The sequence below is a fragment of the Ranitomeya imitator genome, chromosome 1 (genome assembly GCF_032444005.1).
Source record: "Ranitomeya imitator isolate aRanImi1 chromosome 1, aRanImi1.pri, whole genome shotgun sequence".
In the NCBI taxonomy this organism is placed as follows: domain Eukaryota; kingdom Metazoa; phylum Chordata; class Amphibia; order Anura; family Dendrobatidae; genus Ranitomeya; species Ranitomeya imitator.
This window is the reverse complement of record NC_091282.1, coordinates 516,076,856-516,083,400: the sequence shown is the minus strand read 5'-3', so window position 1 is coordinate 516,083,400 and position 6,545 is coordinate 516,076,856.

The window sequence follows — 6,545 nt, the reverse complement described above, 5'->3', positions numbered from 1 at the left end:
AGCACGCAGGACCTGAAAAACCGTTCTGACCTGCTTCACATGAGACTCCCAATCATCCGAGAAGATCAAAATGTCATCCAAGTACACAATCAGGAATTTATCCAGGTACTCTCGGAAGATGTCATGCATAAAGGACTGAAACACTGATGGAGCATTGGCAAGTCCGAACGGCATCACTAGATACTCAAAATGACCCTCGGGCGTATTAAATGCAGTTTTCCATTCATCGCCTTGCTTAATTCGCACCAGATTATACGCACCACGAAGATCTATCTTTGTGAACCAACTAGCCCCCTTAATCCGAGCAAACAGGTCAGATAACAATGGCAAGGGGTACTGAAATTTAACCGTGATCTTATTAAGAAGGCGGTAATCTATACAAGGTCTCAGCGAACCATCCTTCTTGGCTACAAAAAAGAACCCTGCTCCTAATGGCGACGATGACGGGCGAATATGCCCCTTCTCCAGGGATTCCTTCACATAACTGCGCATAGCGGTGTGCTCAGGTACGGATAAATTAAACAATCGACCTTTTGGGAATTTACTACCAGGAATCAAATTGATAGCACAATCACAATCCCTATGCGGAGATAGGGTATCGGACTTGGGCTCATCAAATACATCCCGGTAATCAGACAAGAACTCTGGGACCTCAGAAGGGGTGGATGACGAAATTGACAGAAATGGAACATCACCATGTACCCCCTGACAACCCCAGCTGGACACCGACATGGATTTCCAATCTAATACTGGATTATGGACTTGTAGCCATGGCAACCCCAACACGACCACATCATGCAGATTATGCAACACCAGAAAGCGAATATCCTCCTGATGTGCAGGAGCCATGCACATGGTCAGCTGGGTCCAGTACTGAGGCTTATTCTTGGCCAAAGGTGTAGCATCAATTCCTCTTAATGGAATAGGACACTGCAAGGGCTCCAAGAAAAACCCACAACGCTTAGCATAATCCAAGTCCATCAAATTCAGGGCAGCGCCCGAATCCACAAACGCCATGACAGAATATGATGACAAAGAGCATATCAAGGTAACGGACAGAAGAAATTTTGACTGTACTGTACCAATGGTGGCAAACCTAGTGAACCGCTTAGAGCGCTTAGGACAATCAGAAATGGCATGAGTGGAATCACCACAGTAGAAACACAGACCATTCAGACGTCTGTGTTCATGCCGTTCAACTCTGGACAAAGTCCTATCGCACTGCATAGGCTTAGGTTTAATCTCAGGTAATGCCGCCAAATGGTGCACAGCTTTACGCTCACACAAGCATCGACCGATCTGAATGGCCAAAGACATAGATTCATTCAGACCATCAGGCATAGGAAATCCCACCATGACATCTTTAAGGGCTTCAGAGAGACCCTTTCTGAAAATCGCTGCGAGCGCAGCTTCATTCCATTGAGTGAGTACAGACCACTTTCTAAATTTCTGACAGTATACCTCTATCTCATCCTGACCCTGACACAAAGCCAGCAAATTTTTCTCTGCCTGATCCACTGAATTAGGCTCATCGTACAGCAATCCGAACGCCAGGAAAAACGCATCAATATTACCCAATGCAGGATCTCCCGGCGCAAGGGAAAATGCCCAGTCTTGAGGGTCCCCACGCAAAAAAGAAATAATAATTCTCACTTGTTGAGCTGGGTCACCAGAGGAGTGAGGTTTCAAGGCCAAAAACAGCTTGCAATTGTTTTTGAAATTCATAAACTTGACTCTATCACCAAAAAACAAATCAGGAATAGGAATTTTAGGTTCTAACATAGGCTTCTGAACCACCAAGTCTTGAATCTTTTGTACATTTATAACGAGATTATGCATTGAAGAGTACAGACCCTGAATATCCATGTCCACACCTGTGTCCTGAACCACCCAAATGTCTAGGGGAAAAAAAAGACAAAACACAGTGCAAAGGAAAAAAAATGGTCTCAGAACTTCTTTTTTCCCTCTATTGAGAAACATTAGTGCTTATGGCTTCCTGTACTGTTATGAAAGGCAATTCAGGAACACAATGTACATAGCGATCAGAGCACACACAGTGATCTGACAACAACCCAAAATAACAGAACGAGCTCTGAGACGTGGGAACTCTGTAGACCGCAATTCCTAATCCTCTCCAAACACAACTAGAGGCAGCTGTGGATTGCGCCTAACGCTCCCTATGCAACTCGGCACAGCCTGAGAAACTAACTAGCCTGAAGATAGAAAAATAAGCCTACCTTGCCTCAGAGAAATACCCCAAAGGAAAAGGCAGCCCCCCACATATAATGACTGTGAGTAAGATGAAAAGACAAACGTAGGGATGAAATAGATTCAGCAAAGTGAGGCCCGATATTCTAGACAGAACGAGGATAGGAAAGATAACTTTGCGGTCTACACAAAACCCTAAAGAAAACCACGCAAAGGGGGCAAAAAGACCCTCCGTACCGAACTAACGGCACGGAGGTACACCCCTTGCGTCCCAGAGCTTCCAGCAAAACAAATAGACAAGCTGGACAGAAAAAATAGCAACAAATAGCAAAGAAGCACTTAGCTATGCAGAGCAGCAGGCCACAGGAATGATCCAGAGAAACACAAGTCCAACACTGGAACATTGACAGGAAGCATGAATCAAAGCATTAGGTGGAGTTAAGTAGAGAAGCAGCTAACGACCTCACCAGATCACCTGAGGGAGGAAACTCAGAAGCTGCAGTACCACTTTCCTCCACAAACGGAAGCTCCCAGAGAGAATCAGCCGAAGTACCACTTGTGACCACAGGAGTGAACTCTGCCACAGAATTCACAACAGGAGGCATGAGACATTTGGGACGGGACACAAGATGCCATCCGGGTCTCCATGAAGAAAATGAGGGCCTCCGCCGATGCACCTTCAGGGTACTGGAACAGGTTATCCCTGTGGTCTACCGTCTGGCCCTTCCTCCATGCCTAGGCATCACCAACACCTTTCATGTGTCCCTCTTAAAGCCCATTCACATGTCTCGGTTTTCCAAGTCATCTACCGGGACATCCGGTTTGACTACAGACGATTATGAGGTGAACACCATCATGGGGTGTTAGGTGGTACGTTGCAAAAAGCACTATTTGGTGGACTGGAAGGGTCATGGCACAGGGGGCAGAACCTGGGAAACTGTGGAGCACATTCAGGCTCCGCTGCTCATTGCAGCCTTTGAACGTAGCAAGGCCCGAGGAGGGGGGCCATGTTAGATGTCGAGTTCCTGCCGCTGCACAGGAGGAATCTCGAACCATGTGCACTGTGGTCTCCCATTCTTCTCCAGCCGCAGTGGAGCCTGCTCAGCAGAGACGTCGGTCCCAGCATCTGGCTCAGACAGATACTGTGCGCTTGGTTACTGCTGCCCTTCCAGGTCCAGCCATTGTAACCAGCACTGATCGGCTGCGAGCAGAAGCTCCTGGGACTAAGTCCTGCTTTTCCTCTACTGAGCATGCCCAAGGGACGACCTCTCATTGGAAGTCAGGGGTCACATGCTCATGCCCTGTAGCAGCTCCTATTGGATCGCTAGGAAGGTCACGGAGAGCTTCCACTATAAAAGGTTTGCATGGCCGCATGGCCATGTGCTAGTATAGACTTGATAACTTGTGTGTGTAGATGAATGTCTGTCGATGGATGAAAGCTCCTTAATCATTCCCATTCCTTGTGTTGTTGACTGATCACGAATGGTGGAAGCTATGTAGCGCCCGACAGTGCTACCTGCACACGTAGCACACGTTACAGTGCCTTTTCTGCAGTGCCCGTCTGTACATCACCGTGCGCAATCAGTGCGCTTTCCTGACAGCCTGTTAGAATAGGGTGGGAATTCCTGCTTGGACACTGCATCTGACTTGGACGGTAGTCAGGCGTGGGCTCAAAAGCCACCAAGGGTTAGAGCGAGTCCAATCATCAGTTTAGTGGGGGTGATTCATAGGGATCCCACTAGCGTTTTGCAACTGCACCCTGTGACTGCTAACAGGGTGCAGCGTATTTTGGCGACTCTGTAAAGCAACAGTGTTTGCTTTCTTTCACACTGGGTGAAGTCTAACCCATGTTTGAGCAAGTGTCCATCCGCAATTACTCAGCAGCAGGTACCATCTCTGCACGGTGGACCCTGGGCTGCAAACACAACTCATATCTACCTCATTATTATTTGGTGCGTTACACTAACAGAGTGTGACTGTTTGAGGTTGTGCACAGGTGTCATTTATACTGATAACAAGTTCAAACAGGTGCCGTTACTGCAGGTAATGTGTGGAGGACAGAGGAGCCTCTTAAAGAAGAAGTTACAGGTCTGTGAAAGCCAGAAATCTTGCTTGTTTTTAGGTGACCAAATATTTATTTTCCACCATATTTTGCTACATAAATCTTGTCACATCAGACCAGGTGATTTTTTGAATTTGTTTTCTCATTTTAACTTTCATAGTTGTGGTCTACCTATGATGTCAATTACAGGCCTCTCTCATCTTTTTAAGTGGGAGTACTTGCACAATTTGTGGGTAAGTAATTTTTTTCCCCTCACTGTTTATTATGAGCCCCACATGTCCTCATATATACAGTATGAGCCCCAGATAGCCTCCTATATACAGTATGAGCCCCACATAGCCTTTCCATATGCAGCTGATCCCCCACATGGCCTCGTATACAGCATGATCCCCATATAGCCTCCAATAAACAGTATTAGCCTCACATAGACCCTATATACAATATGAGCCCCATATAGCCTTCTATTTACAGTATGAGCCTCACATAGCCTCACATAGCCTCCCTATATACAGCATGAACCAATATAGCCTCCTATATTCAGCATGATCCTCACATAGCCTCTATACTGTATATACAGTGTGATCCCACTCATAGCCTCCTATATACAGTGTGAGCCCTCACAAAGCCTCCCTTTCTGCAGCATGAGCCCCACATAGCTTTACTATATACAGCGTGAGCCTCTTATATCTTCCCATATAGCAAGAACCCCTACATAGCCACCCATATACAGAATGAGCCCCACAGAGCCTTCTGTGTATAGCATGAGCCCCACATAGTCTATAATATACAATATTATTATTACTATACCTTTTTATAGCGCCATTTATTCCATGGAGCTTTACATGTGAAAAGGGGGCAAATATAGACAGGTACAATAAACATGAGCAAAAACAAGGCACTATCAGGTACAGAAAGAGAGAGGACCCTGCCTGCGAGGGCTCACAGTCTACAGGGAATGGGTGAGGATACAGTGGGAGAGGGTAGAGCTGGTTGTGCGGTGGTTCAGTAGATTGAGGATCACTGAAGGCTGTAGGCTTGTCAGAAAAGGTGGGTCTTCAAGTTCTTTTTGAAGGTTTCCATAGTAGGCGAAAGTCATATGTGTTGGGGTAGAGAGTTCCAGGGTATGGAGGAAGCATGGGAGAAGTCTTGTATGCAGTTGTGGGAAGATGAGATAAGAGGGGAGTAGAGGAGGAGATCTTGGGAGGATTGACGGTTACGTGTAGGTAAGTTCCGGTAGACCATGCCACAGATGTATGGAGGAGACAGGTTGTGGATGGCTTTGTATGTCATAGTAAGGGTTTTGAACTGGAGTCTCTGGACGATAGTAAGCCAGTGATGGGCTTGGCATAGGGGAGTGGCTTGGGAAAAGCGGGGAGAAAGGTATATTAGTCAGGTAGCAGAATGTAGGTTGGATTGGAGTGGTGCCAGAGTGCTAGAGGGGAGGCCAGAGAGTAGGAGGTTGCAGTAGTCGAGGCGGGAGATAATAAAGGCGTGCACTAGTGTTTTTGTGATGTCTTGGTCAAGGAATGCCCGGATCCGGGAAATATGTTTGAGTTTGAGAAAGCAGGCGGAGGCAAGGGATTGGATATGTGGCTTGAAAGATAGGGCAGAGCCAAGGATCACCCCGAGGCACCGAGCGTGTGGGACTGGGGAAAGTGAGCAGCCATTGACATTGATGAATAGGACTGGTGGAGGGGTAAAGTGAGATAGGGAAATATGATGAATTCGGTTTTGTCCATGTTCAATTTTAGAAAGCGAGCAGAAAGAAAGGCTGAGATACACAGACAATGTGGGATTTTGGCAAGTAAGGAGGTGAGGTCAGGTCGGATAGGTAGATCTGCGTGTTATCAGCGAAGAGATGATGCTGCAAACCGAGGGATTCTATGAGCTGCCCCAGGCCAAAGATGTAGATGGAAAAGTGTAGGGGTCCAAGAACTGAGCCTTGAGGAACACCGACAGACAAGGGACAAGGTAAGGAGGTGGTGTGGGAGAGGGAGACACTGAATGTTCAGTCTGTTAGATATCATGAGATCCAGAATACGGCCAAGTCTCTGAAGCCAAGAGATGAGAGAATCTGTAACAGGAAGGAATGGTCCACAATGTCAAAGGCAGAAGACAGGTCCAGGAGAAGGAGAACAGAGTAGTGTTGCTTGCTCTTGGTGGTTAGTAGGTCATTGGTGACTTTGGTTAGGGCAGTTTCAGTTGAGTGATGCAGTCGGAAGCCAGATTGCAACCGGTCAAAGAGGGAGCAGGAGGACAGGTGGGAGGACAGATC